Below are 23,171 nucleotides of genomic sequence, written 5' to 3'. Positions count from 1 at the left end.
TGGTAAGCTATTGAATTCATAATTTGATTGCTTTATTTAGAAATAATGGTTCATTTAATACAGGGCATGTTGCATGAAAGATGACCTCTTTTTAAATGGACAACTTCATATTTGGACTTAACTTTGGTCAGTGAGCTGGGACTAATAGTATTCAGGTTTCTGTAAGACCAGGGTTTCAAACTCTCAAGTTGGGAGGCTGATTTAGAGACCTGAGAGGTCTGAGACTCCCAAAGCCATTTTGGTATTGACCAGGATTAGGCCACTCAACTCAGATACTCCTAGGGAGAAATCTATATTGGTAGGCTTAGGTGTGATTTGGGGTTCTACCAAGCCATAACTGAAATCCTGTTTGATTCCTTTGCTTTTTGTTTCGTTTCCTTTTTATGCTCAGAAAGTTCCCTTTGGCTCAAAAAATCAGTACAACTAAGGTTGAAAATTAGTGCTTGATAGACAACTGAGAAATGGAGACACAGTCCTCATTTGGAGGTCCTGGGTGCTAGTCAATATTATGGAAACATCACTGAAGTGACATCAAAGTTGTATTTGGAACCCATTTAGTTTTGTTTCTGTTGTGGTTCATTCCTTTCTCCTTCCAGAGCAGTATTATGAAAAGACCTCAAATTCAGTTCAATGAGCATGGCAACTACTCAGGAAGTCGTGGGGAAGAGTAAAAGTGAGGGGACTGCTTGTGAATTCATGCCCGTATCAAGAAGAGACTAGAAAACTAGAGCATCTAAAGAGAATTTTGAAACAAAAAGGACTTGCCAACTTTGAAAACTGATAGCAAAAAGAAAGAAAAAAAGAAATGTCTAGTCTTTATTCGAATGTTTCAAAGTTTCTCAAACCTCTTCTCATTTCGTCTTTCTGGTGAGATAGGTTTAGTGCCAACAACAGCAAAAGATGCACAAATTATACTTTTAATTTTTTAAAAAAGATTTTCTCCCTTTCCTTTATGGGAAATGCATTCATTCTTCTATACTGTTCCTAAATCTGATTTACTGCATTTTCATCCCTTTCTTTACAATCTGACTTATTGTTGGTAACATCTGCTAAGAATATGAACTAGAGTTTTGATACCACTGGGCAACTTCATTGAGCATTTAAAAATTTGCTTTAAAAATCAGAAGAATTTTGCACATGCAATTTAAAAATTATTTTAAAATTTGTAGGACCAAAGTGTAAATTGATAGAATGTAATTACTAGGTTTTAAATCAAGTCAGATTAAATTTAAGGCTATGTCCCCAAAAGTGATAGTAGTAGAGACCTCTGCAAATAAGCCGTAGTTCCCAGCACCTATAAAATCAAGGGGGCTTTGGTAGTTTATAATAAAATGTGGCTAAAGCATTCTTGGGAGCATTCTTCTGGCTATCTACATTGCATTCTTAAGGTAATTTAAGCAGGGCAGTGAACTGACAGATCTGAATTGTATCATGACAATTTGGTGAAAAGGTGAATTGTGCAAATTATATGGGTCAAGTCTATACAACTTTCCTGAACTTTGAGAGATAGTCTGGGATGAACTATGTTGTTCAGGGGTCACACCAGCTCAACTACACAATCAAGAGTTTGATGCTTCCTTACCTCCTGTTTTTGTCCAGAATTTGAAATGCAGAAATGTCCGTCGCCTACTTATTGAATGTTTAAATCTGTGCACATTAAAATAGGCAGCATATGGCAAACCTGACTATATACAGAAGGTAGAGTTTTTTCCTTTTCCCTTATGTATCTGCTCTTAGCACACAGCATTATGCCAGTCTGAATTTTTTTTCCCATTCAACAGTGTATATCAGCACTGATAACCGTATTTTAAAGGAAGAAATGCTGTGCGTTTGAGTCTTTGTTCAAGTTCTTAAATACTAATCAAATTAGTGCAGTGTTTAGTTAACTGTCCCATTTGCACCTTACGTGTTAATGAAAGAAGCCCAAGTCATCACATTTTGTGAAGTTTAATACACTTCATTTCTTTGATCAAATGGTTTCCCTTTTTCCGCCAAAGTATCCACTTGAAACAGTATTAATCAAGTGTAGGCAACCTACTTTACCAGGCTTGCAAATTCACGTGACTCACTTTTAATCAAATTCAACTTCATTAGTAGATTATAGAATAGAGAGACTGTGTTTTGATCAACACTAAAGAATTTTTAAAAAAGAGTGCTGTTCCTAATTTCTCATCTGATCATGATAATTTGATATGTTAAATACTACCCTTCATCTGAAAGCTTCAGAGTTTCACCTGTTTTTATAACGGTATAGGAATTCACTTGTTTCTGCCCTCATTTTCAGTTGGCCATTTTAAAATTGTTAGAGCAGCAAAATAAATATTATTTCTGATGAAATCATTCGTTTCCCACCCCCAGCCTCATTAAAGTGCATTCATGGGTTCCCAGGGTCCTTTAGGTAAAGACTGAAACATCTCCACGGCTCCGCATGGCCGGACCTCTGCCTGCTTCTCCAGCCTCCCTGGGGCCACTCACCTTTCCCTCTGCTCTGCTCAGGCCACACTTCTTCCCAGCCCCGTTCATCACAACTCAGCTCAGTCATTCTTTCCTTCAGAAAGACCAGCCTCCTTGACGAAGCCAGTTCCCATCACCACACACTAGGAGCTCCATGCATCTCTGCTTTGACAGCTTTTCAAAGTTGATATGTTATACTCATTTCTGTGATTATTTAATCAATATCTGTCTCCTGCAGTCTCCTGGAAGCTTCATGAGGGCAAGGAAGGGTCTGGTTTGCGGATATATTCACTGTGTTTTCACCATTATATCTCTGGTGCCCAGTGTAGAACTTGGCAAGTGATAGACATTTAATAAATATTTGTTGAGTGTATGAGGAGATGAAGAAATAAGTGCTGTATGAGGGCAGGATTATATTGTGCTCACTACTGTCTCTTCAGTACCTAGAACAGTGTCTGGGCCATAGTGGTTGCTTATTAAATATTTGTTGAGGGCTTCCCTGGTGGCGCAGTGGTTGAGAGTCTGCCTGCCGATGCAGGGGACACGGGTTCGTGCCCCGGTCCGGGAAGATCCCACATGCCGCGGAGCAGCTGGGCCCGTGAGCCATGGCCGCTGAGCCTGCGCGTCCAGAGCCTGTGCTCCGCAACGGGAGAGGCCACAGCAGTGAGAGGCCCAGCGTACCGCAAAAAAATATATATATATATTTGTTGAATAAATTAATGTTTTCCTGAATTTTCAAGGACACAGAGTGTATTGATGAGTGTAAGGTGTACTTTGAATTTTTTTTCTGGAAACTATCCTATTATATTCATTAACTTATGGAGTTAGAAGGAAAATCTATAACCATGTTTGTTTGTTTTAATTTATTGGAGTATAGTAGCTTTACAATATTGTGTTAGTTTATACTGTACAGCAAAGTGAATCAGCTATATGTATACATATATCCCCTCTTTTTTTAGATTTCCTTCTCATTTAGGTCACCACAGAGCATTGAGTAGTGTTCCCTGTGCTATATAGTAGGTTCTCATTAGTTTATCTATTTTATACAGAGTATCAATAGTGTATATATGTCAATCCCAACCTCCCAATTCATCCCACCCCGCCTTCCCCCTTGGTATCCACACAGTTCTCTATGCTGTGTCTAGTTCTTATAGCCGTGGTTTTTTTATTGTGGTAAAATATATGTAACAGAATTTACCATTTTGAAGTGTATAGTTCAGGGGTAATAAGTCCACTCACATTGTTGTATGATCATCGCCGTCATCCATCTCCAGAACTTTTTCATCATCCCAGACTGAAACTACCCATTAACAGGAGCTCCCCATACAGCCTTGTGGTTTTAGACATTGTTTTTTGTTTGCCTTAGCATCTTTTCTTCCCATCACTTTCACATGGAAGTTTGATATGTAAAATATGTAAAAGTGAACTGCTTTTGCTTCTTGAATAGGGTTGGGTGCCTCTGTTTCATTCTGTATCTTGGTTGGTGGTAACATTATCTGGAGACTGTGTTCCAGGACAAGGATGCCCGGGAGAGATCGGGGTACCAGGGGCCACACTGGAGGACATCTGCCCACCCACAGGGTGAGAGCTTATCTCGCCCAATTTAACCTGGAATCATCTTGGTTCCCTCCTGTTCCTCACAACCTACTCTGCATATGGGCACGCGTGTGCACGTGCGCACACACACACACACACACACACACACACGGATATACATTCACAGTCACTCTCCTAAGACCGTGGGCTGCTTAAGGAATGGAGTCATGTCTTACCTGTCTGGGTTCCCAGAGGTCTGTAATATTGTCGACCGATGTTTGTTTTCCACCCTGTGGATGAGTTCTGCTTTCTTCTAGGAAGGAAATGTGACAACCTCACAGAGTGGCGTATTTCACTGTCTAACCATCTTTACCACATTGCTCGTGGTGTGGCCCATGACCACATACATCAAAACCCCCTGGGGGTGCCTGTTAGAAAAGTGGATTTCCAGCCTCGCCTACTAAGAGATTCTCTCAAAAATTCTATTTTCTTTTTTTTCTCCCAAAAAATTTAATTTGCTTTTAATGAGTCAAAGAGATGGTGAATTTTAAAAGCTGAGGTTTTGGGCTTCCCTGGTGGTGCAGTGGTTGAGAGTCCGCCCGCCGGTCCGGGAGGATCCCACGTGCCGCGGAGCGGCTGGGCTCGTGAGCCATGGCCGCTGAGCCTGTGCGTCCAGAGCCTGTGCTCCGCAGCGGGAGAGGCCACAGCAGTGAGAGGCCCGCGTACCACCAAAAAAAAAAAGAAAAGAAAAGAAAAGGCTGAGGTTTTAACCCACTACTTACTATGCTGCTACCATTTAAAAAAAGAAATTTTATTGGAGTAAAGTTGAGTTAAAATGTTATGTTAGTTTCAGGTGTACAGCAAAGTGAATCAGTTATACACATACATATATCCACTCTTTTTTAGACTATTTTCCCATATACGCCATTACAGAGTATTGAGAAGAGTTCCCTGTGCTATACAGTAGGTCCTTGTTGTTTCTCTGTTTTATATATACTAGTGTGTATATATCAATCCCAATCTCCCAGTTTATCCCTCCCTCCCTTTTCCCCACTGGTAACTATAAGTTTCAAAAACTCTATTTTCAGTCTTCCCTGTGGTCTAGGTACAGTGTTATTTTTTATACCATCATGTAAATCTTTGGTATTTGTTTGGTTTATATTTAGGGAAGTTGAGAAATAGTTTCTCACTATCTGCAATATAAAATTTTTAGGACCTTCGTATATTCATTGACAGTTTAACCAGCCTCCTTTATGCTTTTTCTTCCCTAAACAAAGTAAAACACTGTTACTTTAATTGTCTTTAAGAGGACTTATTTAATATCCTTTAATCACTTTTGCTCTACTGCTCTGCATGGACTAATATTATAAAATTAAATCTACGCCTCTTAGATTATAGACACAGAAAAAGGACCAACGAGGAACAGATTTAATTTAAAGTTTCTATTGTGTTTATGACATGCTGACGCTGATAGAGCAGAGCTAGCTGTTGGAACAATCCCCTAAATTGTAGAAATGTCACTGAATTAGAGTTCCTTTCTAACTCATATCATGGTCCAGTGCTAGTAATGTAGACCATTTGCATGGAGGGAAGGCTCTCTACCTGTCACCCTTCAGGAACCTCCAGTGACACAGGCCAGGCCATGTGATTTCCAAAGTCACATTGGGCATTGACATCCAGCCAACAGTGGAGAGATAAGAGGTGTGGGAAACACACACTTGCTTCCTAAACATCTGGGCAAAGAAGTGATACATGTTAGCTCTCTTACATCTCAAGGTCTTGCCCAGATACAAGGGGAGCTGGAAATGTAGACCCCGGACAGGAGCTTCTCCCTCACAGCCCCTCTCCGTGACGGAAGGGACAATGGCTCTTTGGTGAACAGCTAGCAGTACTCCCACTGGATCTCTAGGTTTCCACTTCTAGTTATTCCTCCTATAAAACCATGGAATGTGCCATGTCTGAGGTACCATGAAATGTTCCAGTAATGTATGTGACAGCATGATGGCCAGTGCACTGACAGACGGTAAGATGGCATTTATCCAGCATCAGTGTAATTTGCCCACTGTTGGTTGTTTGCACCAGTTTACAAGGTAGCAGATGACGATGTCACTTGAAACACTCAAAAGCTTCTGGGGATGGTCCATCTTCAATCTGTTTAATTTGATTTATCAAGGGACCAGTGGTTTCATTTCTCTGAATGGTAAGGGCGGATGCACACTGGTTCACCTGCAAGTCTCCCATCAGGATGGATCCCTGCCTTGCGCCACCCTGACATTGAAGAGGTCATGGAGCTGGTCCCAAGTCCCAACAAGTTGATTGGTCTTGCAAGAGTACGCTGAACTTGATGCTAAACTTGGGATTAGAAGTCGGCACTCCGTGTCCCCAGAAGCCCCGCCAGCCAGGTTGTGGTAGAGGTGGGCCCCTCTGGGCGCCATCTCTTTGAGGTACTAGCTGGAGAACCTGCTTTATTTCAGACCATACTCTCTGCTTTTTGCAATGTATTTGGTTTCACAGTCTGCTGGAACGGGGAGAACCGGCTTTCAAGACGATTTTGGCTTTTTGCCATGCCAAGCTGAATTAGGCTGCTAGATGACAGGCATACCCCAGAGAAACCAAAGATAAATGCCAATTTTAATAGGGTTGTTTGTTTATCCTTTTCTCTCCAGTTAATAAGTATGAATGAGCCCCAGATTCAGTCCAAGAATCATGTCATAGGCAGGAAGTTAAGAAAAAAAAAGAAGGGTTTGGGAGTTAGTCCATGATTTACTACTGAAGTTTTGTTAAGACCAAAGATTAAAAATAACTTGGTAAATTACTATCATTTCCTCCTGATAAAAGCACAAAACACTTTTGCGTGAGACATAAATACATACCAGTGCAGGTGTATAAATATATCGTTACGTGTAAGGTTTTCAGAATTGGTGTTCAGAAGTGTTTATCAACTATATTTATTTTTTAAGAGTATAAACAGGAAATAATTGTCACAGTTGAAAACAGAATTGGCTTGAGGAGTCAGATGCTTGATATTTTGATGTAGTTTACTCCAAAGGGTAGATTATCATCACTAAGGCCAGTTTTTAGAAATCAACCCCACAGCAACTAAAGAGTAAGCATTTTTAATGTCCTCACAATTGTGCCAGAGAGTATAAACTAAATGAGATTTTGAGCGTTTTTGCTCGCTGATACTTTTTCCTAACAGCGTTTGCCAAATAGATTTTTGATTGTATTGAAGGTTGTGGATTCTCATTTGAAAATAAACAAACAAATCCTGCCAAAAATTAATGCCAATCAATAGTTCGATTTATTTTGGAGCTCTTAGGAATTTTATTATGTTATTTTTCTATGAGCGGCTAAGGGGAGTATTCACTTTCTTGAATTGTAGAAAATTTTTCATATTATACTTACGCACCATTGAATTGTTTTTATTTTAATTGTTTTACTGTGCGTACCATGGCCTTTGGGTTTGTTACGTTTTTCACCTAGATGTTATTCATCTTTTCTGAAGGCGACTTTTAAATGACATCAGATCTCACCTTGACCTTTTGACTTAGGACTGGGTTTATTTAATCGGATAAGTTGATTGTAGTTTGGTTTAAAAAAATTTAATGTTACTTTGCTATTGGGAAAATAATCCTTCGCAATGATGTATTATCCTGTGCCGTCGACCTAAATGTTTCAGGGCGATGAAAGGCCATTGACACAGTTGTCAAAGCAAGAGTAACGAATGTAGCAAACAAACATTCATTCCCTAGAAATGTTTGGCATAATTGCTGACATGGTAATAGTTAGTACATAGTCTTTTGGTGGTCTTTGCAAAGGCTTGAGGGCTTACATCATCACAGGGAGGTTAAAAATGAGGCTTTCAATAATACACATAAGCAAGGGTGAAATCATTTTCCCACATGATGCATATGGGAAACCATACCTATGCGAAATTACGTAATAAGTATTCTTTTTAGGGTGTTTTGCCGTGGATTGAATTACTCTGAAAACGATTCAAACTTATCAAAAGAACCACATTCCTTTGCCTCCTCTTTAAAAATCCATGTTCAAAACATCTTCCATACCATACCCAGTAGTATTTTCATACTTGCCCCTTTGTGAGACATTATTAGTAAACAGTGTACTTGCCAGAGGGACATAGAAATGCTAGTGCAGCAGGTGTCACTGAAAGCAGGAAAGCATAGGCCACGGGGGTGGGGGGGGGGGGTAGTACCAGCTCAGGACTGCGGGGACTTCCCACTCCCAGCTGCTGAGTTCTCCCCATTTGGGTCCTTCCTGTAGGTTTTGACACCGTGGACCAAGGTGTGGTCCCCCTCTTGACCCTTTTATTTCTGGCTCTTCCACTCAGTCTGACCACTCTTTCTGAGAATTTCCTGCTCCCCTCTAACTGCATCTCGGTAGCATCCGCAATCCCAAGTTTATCCTGTCCTCTCTCAAAAGCCGCAGGAGGAAGTAGAGAAAGCACGAGTTTGGGATTCAGACAGAAGTGGTCTTGTGTTCCAAACGTATGACTTGCCAGTTGTGTGTCGAGGGTCATTAACTTCACCTCTCTGTGCTTCAGTTTCTGCCTCTGTGTCAAAGCAATAATGATGCTTATAGAACTGGTGCATCACCTGCGTGTCTGGGACACAGTGTAGCCTATTACATGTTAGTTCTCTTAGGTCTTCCAGGTAAAAATTATAGTAAAATTAATTTTATTGACCTGTGTCTTTACTGGCCTCACTCCCCAATATCTAGCAGTAGCCTCCAGTCAGCTGTGATATAGATTTTCAGCAACAGCTCCCCAGCAACGTGGTGTCGGTGTTTCAGACACAGTGAGGGTACCAAATAGGTGGGGTGAAGATGCCTTTAAAGGGCTTAGTTCGGCAAACTCAAGCACTCTCTAAGTTTCTGTTGATTTTGCCATACACAGAAATTTGTTTTAGCAGAGCCTTTAAGAAGGTAGGAACAGGCTACCTTTTGAGTAGCGTAACTGTCTTACCAAGATGATTTGGAGATAAAGGATTGTGGTGTATTTTGGCCAGAGGACCCAATAATGCTTATCTTCTGCTCTACCTCTGTGGTACCCAAAGGAGATGCTTGTAGTGAGGACATTGACAAAGCAAGACGAAATACAGAGGCATTAGAAGCTGCGGCCTTGATCTTGAGTCCCCGTGCAGAGCTCTGTTACTCTAGGCTAGAAGAGGCAACAGGCTCCGTTCCCCTAGGTGAGTAATGACCTGGAAGCAATACCCTCCATTAAGTAGGGCTGATTCCTTTAAGCCCAAACCAGTGTCAGACATTAACACTGCAATGTGGAGAGGAAGACTAATGAAGGCCCACATCCCATAACAGAAAGAAAGGATTCAGGAGGACAGGTTTCCTTAGTGTCAGGCCTGGCACTGGACTACCCCACCTGCCTCAGGTCCCGGGCAGGGCCCGAAGCAAGTCGAGCTTCCCTGGGGGAGAGAGATGCAGAAAGCTGGAGAGATGGCTAGGTGGAGGGGAGAGAAACTAGACCCCATCCACATGCTGACCTGATCAAGTTCCACCTGTAAAGGTGTACTCATATATTAGGATAATGAAAAGTCACAAAATCATTCCATTAATGAAATTAGATTATTATTATTTTTGCAGTAGCATTGCATGTCTTGACCAAATCAGTGTTCCTATCCCTACATCAGTGTTCCATCTGTGTTTTCTGATTCATCTTGGAGGTGGGCTTTGGGAAGAGCCAGGAGTTACATCCCCAAAGCAGCCTCCCTTTCCAATCTCTATTCTCTTGGGCAGTTACACTACTGACAACTGTTCTTTCCTCTTGCCTAATACCCCCAGTAGGCCTGCATTGTTCTCAAGTTCAAGTTCAGACTTGTCAGTTGGTTGGTGCTCAAGGCCCTTTGTACTCTGGTAGCGTATGACCTCAGTAGCCTCCCCTCTTGGCCATATACCCGGCCTCCCACCATCACTGTGCCTGTAGCTCCATTGCTCTGCTAGTGTGGACATACCACCCACGTGGTCACTGCCATTCCTTTGTTTCTGCCCTTCCCTCTACCAGAATGCCCTTTCTACCCACCTGTAAAGTTTAACTCAAGCCTTGTGTCCTGTGGAACGCCTTCCTTGATGCCCCCTTGTAGAATCAATTGTTCTTTTGTGGTTTCATAGTATACTCTATAAATACTGCATTGTATGGTGGTTGGTGGTAGTTCTGGTTTTCCCATCAGTGCATGGACTGCGATCCCTTATGTAGGAAACATGTCTTATTTAATTCCCGTTTTCTTATCTGTATTTATCCAGTCTATTGACAGATACATATGAAATGTTCAGTATATTTGGTTGAATTGTTTTTATTGTAGAAATAGCTTCAAATCCTTGTAGACTCTTTCCTACACACCTGTAGAGATTTTGTAAGTGGGAACTAAATGACAAGGAAAGAAAACCTCATTTACCCTAAAATTGGTTTTAATTCCATGCGAGGATCACTAACCACTGCAACATTAGCATTTTGTCCTGATAAAATGTCAGTGCGGCAGATCCAGTGAAAATCGATGGAGTGGTTTTACATGTAATTAAGATAAAGCTTTTCGCAACTGAATACAGAAGATATTTTGTAACACGCGCCTAAACTAAAGCATCTGAGATGAGGACATATCTTTTGATTTTAGTAATAGAATCATTTTGCAATTGATAGTTGTCTTCATATTTGAGTGCAGCCAGGAATTCCTGAATTGACACTTGTTTCTCTTCTCTGAAAGGTTTCTCAGAGGTTGATAGTATGACTTCTGTTTCCAAAAGCCCAAAGTCCCAAAAGCCACAAATCCTCTTTTAGCAAACCATGGGTGTCCCTGAACTGGTTGTCTCAAAAAAAAAAAAAAAGAGAGACCTAATGTACTCAGCTGTGACTGTTTTCCTCCCGGTCTGTGCTGTCCTTTGCTGGCTATTTCTCAGCTGGAATATTTGCAAAGGAAACATTCAGGCTGAGGAGAGGAGACTTGGAGATGGTCAAGCTCTGGACTGTCCATAGCTGGCCCTTTGTCACAGCCCAGGTGGGTCTTCTCTGCTCTACGCTGCACCCATCATTTCTTTGTGACTCTCATTGAAAACTTGGGGCCTTTCAAACAGAGAAGATTTCCTACTCTACTAAATAAAGTACTTCAATAATAATAATAATAGTCACACAATATGGAAGTATTTTAGCCACGCTATACACATGCATTACCAAAACCCCCTCTATTTCCATAAACTGAAAAAAGGCACCAGGCGTGACTCTCGATTGGGATCCATTAATGAGATGGTCACCAGAGTTTTAGTCACTTCTCTGCTGTCACTTTTGATTGAAACCAGCAGAGATGTGTTTTGGCAAATCTATTCATAATTTGTCTTTCCTTGTAGGGCTCCCCCTGTAATTGAGTTTCCCATCAGGGAGTCAGTTGGAGTTAATGTATGGACAATCTGCTGTGATTGACGACGAATGTCTTGTTAACATTCTCCCCTCTCTTCCACCCACAGAGCAATGCCAAGACTTTTGGTTTAAAGAAGTCAAAGGAAGAACAATCTCTTCAAATAAGAAGATCTTCTTCAAAGGTAGGAGCTTATCTTCTTAAAAGGTTTGAATTAGTAATTGGTTCAAGAAGGGAATTATACCATAAAATGATGTGTTTATGTAATAGTATTGCCGTGTTTAATACTGTCCATCCAGAGAGTATGATGAAAGACAGCGAGTAGGGATAATGGTCGCAGAAACATGAATCATACTGCATGTCAGAGAGGATGGATCAAATACACAGGGAAGAAAACCAGCTCTTCATGTCTTTTCATAGTAATAAGATTCTTGTTTTTCTAAATCATGAATTGTACAAAGTTCAGAAAATAGATAGCAGAATAAAAGCATTGCTAGTAAACAATAGGTTTCTGATGGAATGAAAGATTTAAAACGGTAAGGAATTATTTGTAAGAAAGTTTTCTTTTTGATTCAATCATCTATCAAAAATCCCCTGAGAACATATTGTCCAAGTAATACAAAAGTCTGTTTGGAAAGTTTCAGTGTTACTTTGATACAGGCTTTCTGCTTTGTAAATCTCTTTCCCACCCTAGTCCAATTTATATCATTTGAATTATCAGCTCTAGAACAGACTCTGCCAGGCCAATGATGCCTTCTCAAAGGCCATTGAACTTGATGAAAAATATCTTACTTGACGATCTGGAACACAGTTCAGACAACTGTATCTCACCCAATAATAGCTTCCTTAAGGAATTTATGAAAGCATGATTGTTCAGCAGTTAGGTCTCTTATCTCATAGGTTTTATTTAACAAGTAAAGTCCCATGGAATTTAATTAAGAAAAGAAGATTGTAGGCAAGATTCTGAGGTAGTAAAATCTTGCAAGATGTTGTCCCTTGTCCTTGAGAAGTCTGAAATTGATCCATCCATATGTTGTTTTGTATTTTTCACACCTCAGTTGAATTTGCTTCCGTTATGTTGTACTGAAACTAAACGTATATGACTAACTAGTTTTTGTGATGTTTCAAAATCGCGCCAGAAATCCCCAGATCAGTAGCCTGGAAACTAAGGAGGCTGCTTTGTGAATCAAATAGCACACGTTTTGTTCTGCTTGGAGAATTCTCGAAGTGAAAATGAGTAAAGATTAGCAACATTGCTGAGTTAGATAATTTTGACCAATACCGAAAGAGCCTGAATGTTGTATGAATGGCTCTTTTAATTGAAAGCTCCCTCGTCAACGGAAAATGACTCATAAAGTTTTGATATACCTAGACATACCTCCTCCATACCTAGACCTCCATATACCTAGACATACCTCCTCCGTATTTCATAAAATAAATACATCTGCAAGGTGAGACAATGTGAGAGACCCCTCCATTCTAGCAGGGACGTGGAAGTTTGCCTACACTGAACCACAGTTGTTAGGAACTAAGAATTAGTAGTAACAGTGGTGTCAGCACACACTTTCCACATCCTTGGACAGCAATACCATAGAAGTGAGTACCGCTTCCACAAGACTCTTAGGCAAGCAAAGCTTTTTACTAAAAGAGAGAGTTTGTGCACAAGAAAGAAGGCCAGCTCCCTGAGTAGAAGGGGCAAGTTGCTTTTATAACAATAGAGAGGGCTGGTCTCGTGATCGCTGATAATTTCCACAAATTGTCAAACTTCTTGATCGGCAGCAGGTGGCTCCGTGGTGGCTGGCAGGAATAAGGAGTACTTCTTTGAGGGGAAAGGAGCGCGGCAGAATTTTCTGCAAGAAAGTACTGGAACGGATATGGATAAGGTTTATAGTTGAGTCTTGTTGCAACTAGGTATACTCGTGAGTGTGACAGAGATAAGGTTCATCTTTTATTCTTGCCAGCCTGGTTTTTGTCTATGGGACTCAGGCCCCCAGGACGTTTGTTCTTTAGCTTCCAAGGCCTATTTTGCTCAAAGCCGTTCCCTGGTCCTTTTCCAAAATGGCTGTACTCTTGTCTTCCTGTCTCAGTGGTAAGTAAAGTGGCCTACCCATAAAACACCAGCACCAGCAGTAAGTGATAGCAGATTCTTCTGTAGATAGCATATTGTGTGACACTCAGGAGAGGCAGGAGGACCAAAAGACCAGGAGCTTATTTGTAAATGGTGGTTTCTAGTGAAAGGGGGAATATACACAAAGACAAGGCAAGCACAGGGGCCGCTGGGAAGGTGTGCATGGTGCCCTTGTAAGGTGGCAGCAGTGGGGCTCCATAAGGTGATTCCTCAGGGAGTTTTCCTGGCTGGTTGCATTATTTTCTCATCCATTCACTGCATGAGAGTTCTTTGACTTCAGATCTCTGTCTTCTAGGGCAACAAGTGAAAAAGTTCAATTCTGCCTTTCTCGGTACATTCTTCTCAGTTATCTTCTCGGCTGCACTTTTGTCAGATGACTACAGTGAACTTTTAGTCGTTAGGCTCTAGCAGAGCCACAAAAATCTCTCATTTTATCTTCATGGAGGATTTCATCTGGTGGAAACTAAACACTGACTGCCTTCCTGTGTCTCTCCCTTGCCTCACAAAGACGCCCTGGAACTTCCTGAAACTCTAAAGCACACTTGTATTCAGAACGTCCTCGGGCTATTCAAGAATTCGGCCTCTGACATTAGAATAGAAAGTGTTTTGGAAACTACTTAGAGTTTTCAGTAGGCTTTTCCATGTTCGCTAGCGGGCTGTGGTATCCGAAAGATGTGGGCAGCCAGAGCCATGGTCTGTGAAGCCTCACCACACCCCACATCCCTCTGTCTGGAAAGTGCTACCCCTCCCCATGTCCAGTTGCATGTGAAAACTGCGTTCGCGTTCACCAGCAGCACTAATGTGTAAGTTCTCTCCAAGGAAAATCTGCCTTCTACCTGACTTGAAAACCCTGAGCTGAAATGTAGGGACAGTTAATGGTGGAATTGTTATAAGCAACCCGAGTTGCAGGGGGCACCCCCCAAAATCACTCTGAATACTGGTTTTCTGCTCTCGCTGCGCTTATGTAGGTTGGGTCCTGGTTGTAACCGTGATGAGTCTGAAGAAGCATCATGCCCGTGCTGTACCTTAAAGCATGTTCCCATTAGGCAAGGTGTAGAAGAGGGTGAATCTGGCAGGTTATTGGAGTTACTTAATGATTGTTTTTGGTTGATGATTTCAAAGTTGTTCTCTCCCTTGGACTCGTGGTACTAACTTTTTTAAATGATGCAGATGTCTTAGGAGACTGGTAGTTCTATTCTGAATAGATAACAGTAAAACTGGTAACAGTGAAAAGACTTTCTCTTATGACTAAGTTGATTTGTAAATGAGAATCAGTATTTAAACAGTAGTCCAGCTGGGACTGCTGTTTTGGATACTGTTTGACAGTATAGAGATCTATCAAAATTTTGTCCTACAGGATCATTTTAAGGCTGATAAGTTTCATTTCGTGTTTACTCGACACCAGACAAACCTAGGAGACAAACGTCATCCACAAAAGGAATACTTGCCTACGGAACTAGAGATGAAAAGCTCATCAATAAAAGCAATTACCCTGAATAAATAAATAAATAAAAGCAATTACCCTGGGAAGCCCAGAACTTCCAAAAACCAAGACAGGGACGTAAATCTAAGCAAAGAGTTTTATACCAGTTAAAATTGGGGTATTGAATCAACTAGAAAACCGGAACAATCTTTTCTGATACTTATTAACTTCCTCCGTCTTCCCCTGACCTATGATGAGGGCAAGCTCTAGCGTTCCACTCAGTGACAGCATCTCCTGAAATATTACTGAGCTTGGACAGTCCCTCCCCTGTGGTCCCGGCAAACTTCTTCGTGGAATGACAGCTCACTACCAAAGAGCAGCATTCCTGGAAGCCGAATGAGAGGGGATGTAGGTTCTTTCCTTCCATCCCGGGGTACTGCTCAGTTTTCCATTTCTGTATGGAGTCTGAGGAACACCCTGTGACCTGGAGTCAGATGGAAGCATGTGAAATCCCATGGACAGTGTTTCTGTAGGGAGGTTGAGTTATAATACACTTCCTGATCTTTATCGCTGAGTCATTACGGCATCCATGATTCAGATGCCTCTGTTGATCAAGTCCCTTCTGCCCCTTGCATCCTGTCCTCGTGATTCTTAGGAGACACAACCATTTTCCTCTGGAAATCCACCCTATCTGCCTTCCACTGCTGCGGGCTGCTCAGTTTGGTAGTTGTTTCCGGAAGAGCTGTGGAAAGGCGTCTGAAGAAAGACATCAGCATCCTCTGTTGGGAGATAGTGGGAGTGGGTGAGAGAGTGATGGGAAGGGTGGCATTGTGTCCTGTGGCAGTAGCAATCAGTGCTGGTAGTCAGTAGAAGGAATTCTGCAACTTACATGCATCCCTCCCCTCTCCTCCCACTGTGGTCCAGTGGGGAGAAATACCTGTTTTGGGACTAGAAGGAGAACATTGCCTGAGTCACCCCAGTACTGGAAATGTGTAGCGACTTAGCATTTATACACCAAAGGGCTGATGGGATTATCTTTACAACAGATACTTACTGGATCGGATTTGTTTTCCCTGCTGCACTTTTGGCTTGCAGGTTTTAAATGGTTTCTAGGTCATCAGAATTAGAACTGGTGACAAGATAAGGCTGGATCAGGGGAACACGAACTTTAATGTGGGGGGGCTCACTGAAGGGCTGGAATTGGACCACCAGAGAGGGGAGCCACTGCCCTGTGACCTTGGCTCCCAGCAGTAAAACCGCTACTGAAATAACTCTGCCCCTGGGAGCACATTTATTCAAAATGATCATAGTAAAGGGCATCCCTTATTCATTCTGAATTATGATATTTACGTTCAGCATTCTCATTATCAAATCAATATTTTGCTCCCCCTAACCTACTGAGTGAGATGCTCTGAGTGTTAACAGTACTGGAAAGCCTTAAATGCTCAGGTCCACAGAACTCTGAACACACAAAGGTAGGTTTGTGTGCCCAGGTTCTGAAGGTGCTTTATCAGATCCCTTCCTCCCAGCATCTGGACATTTCGTCCGGGGCTGCTTCTGGAGGGAGCCAAATCCTGGCAGGACCGTTATCTAGGGAACTACCCAGGAGGAAAATGAAGCCCAGTGTGGATCAGAGGCCAGGCCCAGGCCCCTGCTGGGAATGCAGTGTGTTGCCGTCACATCTGAGTGCAGACACAGATGCTTGGACTTTTTTTTTTTTTTTTGCTTTGCTTTGTTGTGTTTTATTTTGTCTTTCGTGACAGCAATTCGTTTTGTAAGGCAAAGAAAAAAAAAAGCTCTTAGAAGGATTCAAGTTTTCATATCTGCAGAAGGCATTTCTACAGCTTTTGTCAAACTTAGCTGGTCTGTAAAGCGTCTTTGTTTCTGGTTGACTGTTGCAAAAAGCAAGTCCATAAACTAGCACGCATCCAGGAGAGAATGATTTCTATTGAACGAGTCGAGTGGGATATGGTGCATGGGGCCAGTCCTGAAAAGGGTTTTGTTTCTTGCAGCATGGTGGAAATTCACATTCATATTGCTGCTGTGCGTTTGTTAGCGATGCACGGTTAAACAATGGGGCATGCCAGCCGACTGGGCGGTGTTGATTAATGCATTCCTTGAACGTGTTGATTAATGTGTTCCTGCGATGCCTCCTCAAGCCGAGGCTGCACCTGAGGTGTGCGGGATGTGCCGTCTCACCGGCTGTGTGTCGCTCACGTGGGCCCATTTGCACATGGGTCTTCTGGGTGTATATTTCACACCAGCGCCTTTGTAAATAAAACCACAGATCGAGGAGATTTTTTACAGGAATATTCTCCTCTGGCAGAAGTGTTCTATGTTAAATCTAGCAGGAACTCTATAAAACTGTGAGGTTTGTAGAAGGAATGGTCTTCCAGCTAAACGTAAATCCTTGATGCCATCTGTCTGTCCTATGGGCAATCCTGCCCTGACTTTCATTTTTCTTCTTCTCAAAGTTTTTGTAAAGAAAAAAAAAAGCAGAAAATACCTATGGAGTACAATTTTCACTTGAATAATACAGAAAGAGTTATGCAAAGGGCCAACCCATTAGACATTTGGTGAACTTGGCAACTTAATTGGAAATCCACTCTTCCCAGAGGCAGGGATTGCCATCATCCGGGCCAGGATAATTCTGTTTCCAGTCAGCTTCATTCAGGGTTGTGACATTTCTTGCTGTATTATGAATTCCCATTAAACCACTTTTTTTTTCGTAGCTTGTTTCCAAAAAGTCTCATCTTGATGGGGTTCTGCTTGTCTGATGGTTTGAAAAAGATTTGTGTTTGAGAGTTTTTATTTGTTTAGTATCTCATACTTGTTATTTGAGACATAAGAATTCTACTGCTACTTTTAAAACTTCCTGACCCCAAAATTTTCAGCAAGATGGCAAAAATGATGAGAAAGCCATGTTCTAAAATGGTGAGAGAAGGTTTGAGCATCAGAGAAGTGATCCAGCAGTGCCGGCGTGGTGGGTGTTACCACTGCGTCTTGAGGTTCCAGCTATAGCATTTTAACAAAGGAAAGGCTATATTTAAGAAAAAAAAAATTTTTTCTAAAAAAAGTGAACAAGTTCATTCTGAGCAAGAAGGAATTTTTATACATTAGAGAATTCATGTATGGAACAATTATATAGAGAAGTAGTGGTGTCACCAATATCCTATTTAATAATTGGCATGAAATTAATGGTGAACGATGACATTCTGATATTTTCAAGAATAGGATTTGAGTGAAGATTCTTTATTCCATTTAGACTTAGCAGTGACAAGACCATTCAGAGGTCTACTTCGGAAGGTTCATAGAATACGTGACTTCTTTTATTTGATTAATGACATCTAACCCCCAATTTACTATTACTTTAAAATGCTTAGTTATGTCTGCCTTACAAGGAATATTTGTGGAAAAATAGTAAAATATTTAAGTACTTCCTTGGCAGGCATACATAAGCTCCTCTCTTGGAACTCAAGGTACGCAAAATACGTGTTTAAGTCATTATAATACATACTTGATGTGAAAGACATATTTGGGGAAACTCATCTTATTTGATTTTCACAGAACCTCTAATTATATGATATGTTTAGGAGAGAAATGCACCAAAATAACTGCCTAAGAGGGAGTTCACATTTGTGATTAGACATGCGTTTTCCTGGTTAGCTTGAATTCTACAAGAATTGAAGGGGTAAACAAAGAGAAGCAGTGAACATGATTAACATTTTTCTGCAAAGCTCTTGATACAGTACTGAATAAAAGCCTTGCTGACAGAAGCTGTTAGCCTTGTGAAGGAAAGGCCATAGGAACAGGTTATGAAAAGAGAGGATGGACGGCAGAGAACAATCTACATGGAGAAGGGGCACAGAGAAAATGGTTCCTGTCAATTTCTATTGTATTTTTTTTTTTTTTGTCAGTAAGCACAGAGAACGTGGCGTTAATGTAGTTTCCTAAATGGCTTTGTTTCCTGGGGCAAAAAAAAAAAAAATCTGAGAAATAGAATTTGACAAATACAACTAGACACAGCTACCATATTCAAATTATTCAAATGAGCTGAAAAATATATCAGTCTAAGTTCAAAGTATGTGTAAAATATTTCTGCATTATGTAATATTTCCCTCTTACAGAGAATCCAACTATAGATATGCTTTAATATTTAAAAAAGGTCTTCCAATTGGTTTCTTGTGCAAAATAATAAAAAGCTTTCTTACCTAGAGGAGTAGGAAAAAATAAGTATGTCTTAGACAGCCTCTGGCACCATCCTGGGTACTGAGTTCATGCTCTATAAATATTTGTTGAGTTGAAATGAATACTTGTTAGATACCAAAACCAGAAGTCATCCCTAGAGAGAACTTTGCCCCGAATTTTCTCTCTGGGTCTTTCCGTTTGTTGCTGATGGTTTTTGACCACCCAGAGCAGCTTTATGGTAAATACATGACATAAAATTTTCATTTTCCTGAAAACAAACCTTTGCACACTAGGATTTTTCTTCTGTAGAGCCACCCCCAAGTTTAGTGAGGAAATAGATTTCAAGTATCTATCTTATAATGGACTTGCTGATTCTGTCCAAATTATTTTTATTACTGAATCGTAGCTGCCTTGATTCAATACATACAGGAGGGGCATGCAAAGATCTTTGCATAAAGGGGAAACAATTGAAAGACTTCCTTTTCTAAAACAGATTTTCCTCAACTGAGAGTCAAACATAGCTCTGCACGAGTAGGGTGTTGTATCACCACTGAATGACTTATGGGACCACTGCCCATACTTGAACCTAGAATCTCACCAATATTTCACCAATAAATCAAAGTTTATTTTGGAGTTATTTGGGTTTCATTAATACAAATAAAATACTAACCTATAGGACCTACATATAGTGCCTATAGGATGACCATCTTCATTATTAAACATTACTGGTTGCTTCTTGTGTATAGGGAGCTATGAGAAGTTCTGATGATGTAGTCTGCATTGTAAGATATGACTCTGGCCCTTCTGTGACTCACACTCTTTAGTTACATAAATATAAATCAACCGTTCACCTACACACATATGTACTAGGTCTACGCGTAAAAAAAAAGCACAGAGTAGCATTACTGACTGTTAAATGTGTGGGAAAGGCTGAAAGTGCCCTGGGAGTTCAGAGGAGTGGTGACCACTACGTACTGAGAGGCTAACAGAGGTTTATGACCACTTTGAACTTAAACTGTTCATTGAAGGAAAAATGGTTCTAAGACTAGTTCAGAAAAACTGAATTGAAAAGAGTAGATGTTACAGTGGGGGAATGGCAGCCTTGAGGGGGATGGGAGATAACCATGGTGTTTGCATCGCCAAAGGACAAAATAAGTAAACCAATTTAAAGCAGAAGGTAGACCTAAGATGTGGTTGAAAGTGGCTTTGGAGAGCTGTTTGTTCCTTTCTTCCTTTTTTCATGAATGAATAAACATTTATTCACTTGTCCATGAGCTACTATGTTTCAGACACCCTCAAAGAGTAACAGGCAGGCTATACTATACATGACAGGTATACAGCACAGTTATCGCAATATGGTGTAATTAGTCCCAAAAAGGTAAAACTAATACATATATATATATGTGTGTGTGTATATGTACATATAAAGGGATATGTTGATACAGAGGCAAATGTGACAGCTCTGCGTGGTGGCATCAGGAAAATCCTTGAGAAGGAACATGAGACGCGAGTAGGCATCTTCTGGGCAGATGTAGAGAGGGACATTCCAGGGAGAGCAGATACCACTAGAAGCCTGGCGGTGGGTACACTTGGACAGCTTGGTGTACGGTTGAAGGTGGAGAAGCTGGGGGTGCCGTGAAGGCGGGTTGGAGCCAGGAGTCTGGGGTAGGTTGTGGGATTCCACTTCAGGATTTTGAGTAAGGGAGTCACATGATTAGATCTGAGTTTAGAACAAGTACTCTGTCAGCTGTATGTAGAATAGATGGGTGAAACAGGAAGCCGGAAACCAGTAAGAGGTGAGAAATGAGAAGAAGCAAGAGAGCCTGACCTAGGATCCTAGCAGAGGGGACCATTTACAGTGTATTTGAGTGGACCTATATGCCACTCAGCAAAGGAACAAAGAATGAGGGAAAGCAAGTCCTGACCTTTGGCTTTAGAGACTGGGTGGATGGTGGTGCTACTGACCGGAATAGAAAATGCAGAAGGGCTGCTTTTGAGGTGAAGAGGGAAGATTCCGTCATGATTATAGTGCATCTGAAATATGTCTGATGGTGAATATACTGTACTGAGTCTGACTTATGTTCAGTTATGAACCTGTTAAGTTCCCGAGTGAGAAGTAAGGTGTGCCCACCATTGTTTCGAGAAAGTTAATTCGGCATTGGTGTTTTAGGAAAATGAAAGCACATTGAAGATGAGGAAAGCTGTTAGGAAACTCTCTGTATAGATGCAAGAGAACCGAGATCCCCAAACAAGGAGAGAGGCTGCAGGCCTGGTGAGTAGAGATGCCAGAGAACAGCAGATGCTGGAGAACAGCAGCCCCTTGCCTTTCATGGTTTGGAGCTTTTGTCGCATGATTCCATGAGTACAATCCTAGCTGAGCCATCTCTGCCTTAGGTGAGTCCTATCCCTGGAACTCAGAGAACTGGGTTGGCAGCAGTGATCCCTGGTCCTCCCAGGCTGTCCTCAGAAAGAGTACACTTTGTTTGAAGATGGGGGCCGGTTACCCGTGGACCACGTGTGAGGAGAATTGACGCCATCAATCATCTTCAAGAGAATAACTGCCTGTAGAAACCACAAGGCCAAAAACTCTTATTAACCAAGCGGCCTAGAATGTATACAACTCAGACTGAAATGACTTTCTCAGAGAATGATCTGAATAAAGAAAATTTTGCCAAGGGCAAATATGAAGGAAAGCAAGTACACAGCATTCCCCAGGGTCACTGGAAACAGTTCTTGAAGCAATAACATGGGACAATTTGTCATTATTACTAACACACAAATTTGAGTCCAGTGTCAGGGAAGAGAGCTCCATTGTTTTGTTTCTGTTGTTATGTTCATGGTGGGGTGTTTTTTTTTTTGTCCTGTGATAACTATTTGGAAAGGGTGACCAGTTAGATACATGCCAAATGACTGAGGTGGTATTTCCATGAAACGTTTCCATTTTAATAATTCTTTCAGATTTCTAGATGAAAGACAGTTTAACCCTGGGGCATATGCTAAGATGAATCACACGTCTCAGAAAGTGATGCGTTGGCTGCAGAGGGAATTCATGTGTACTTTTGGACACATTCTGGCATAATTAATGCCCCGAATCATAATTTTAAATGCCCAAATCATAATTTATATTCATACATTTTTCATTTTGAACTTCTAGGTATTTCTTAATCAGAACTTATACCACTGTCCATTGATCGTCCATTCAGCCAATCAAATGGAAAAGAACTGTAGTTTTTTAAAAAATAGAAAAATTATCTAATTTCCCTTCTACGTTTCATGTGCATAGGATAAGCAGAAAAAAAATCCCAGATCTGACTTGGTACTCCTTTCATTTATCCCAGACACATGGGATGGGCTAGTAAGTGGCCATGTGTTCATGCCACGGGGGCACCCTGCTTGTTTCCTTCTGTAGCTCAACTGGTCTGGTCCTTTTGTTGCTAATAACCTCCCAGGTGCCTGGTACCAATTCTTCCCTAGTTCTAATAAATCAGAAAAGAAAATGAAGAAATTCTAGGTTGTAAAGCCAGACCTGATGCAAATTTTGCCTGGTCCCTTTATATTAACTTCTGTTTCGTCCTGGCCTGTGTGCCTCAACAAAGGAAGACTCTTGCCATTCATTTGCCCCCTTCCTGTTTCACTGCTGCTCCTTGTTCAGCGCAACATGGAGCTAAGTCAGGTTCTCCAAGGATCTCATCTTACCCAGGGCTGCAGTTGTCCTTTGCGTCTGGGTTTTGTTGGCATATATGTACGATATGAGTGCCTTTATGGAAAATAGCTGTTTACTGTAAAAATAACATCTGGGAGCCTCTCTGGCTGTATTCCATAAAGACAAGTTTAATTTCATATTATATATTTGAATGTCTTCCCAATGGTGATGGTACTTCTTCAATATTTAATAAGGTAAAATTACCAGTGTTACAGTAACAACTGAGAATAATCAGAATATGCCCTAAGCAGTATTTTTTATATCAACTTTCTTTCTTCCTTCCTCCCTCCTTCCCTCCCTCCCTTCCCTTTCCTTCTTTCTTTCTTTCTTTCTTTCTTTCTTTCTTTCTTTCTTTCTTTC

At 41.2% G+C, this 23,171-nt stretch overlaps 1 protein-coding gene across 1 annotated transcript in view; it reads left to right on the top strand.

Annotated features, from left to right (window-relative positions):
* Positions 1-23,171, top strand: part of NRCAM (neuronal cell adhesion molecule) — a 320,173-nt gene that overhangs the window by 144,605 nt on the left and 152,397 nt on the right. Inside the window, exon 3 of the mRNA XM_027123939.1 lies at positions 11,479-11,553. The gene's annotated coding sequence lies outside the window, so the exon portion shown is untranslated. The remainder of the gene's footprint in view (positions 1-11,478; positions 11,554-23,171) is intronic.

The sequence above is a fragment of the Aethalodelphis obliquidens genome, unplaced genomic scaffold (genome assembly GCF_003676395.1).
Source record: "Aethalodelphis obliquidens isolate GAN/ISIS:26980383/991018 unplaced genomic scaffold, ASM367639v1 scaffold27, whole genome shotgun sequence".
In the NCBI taxonomy this organism is placed as follows: Eukaryota; Metazoa; Chordata; class Mammalia; order Artiodactyla; family Delphinidae; genus Aethalodelphis; species Aethalodelphis obliquidens.
The sequence above is the reverse complement of the archived record's forward strand: the minus strand, read 5'-3'. Positions and strand labels throughout refer to the sequence as shown.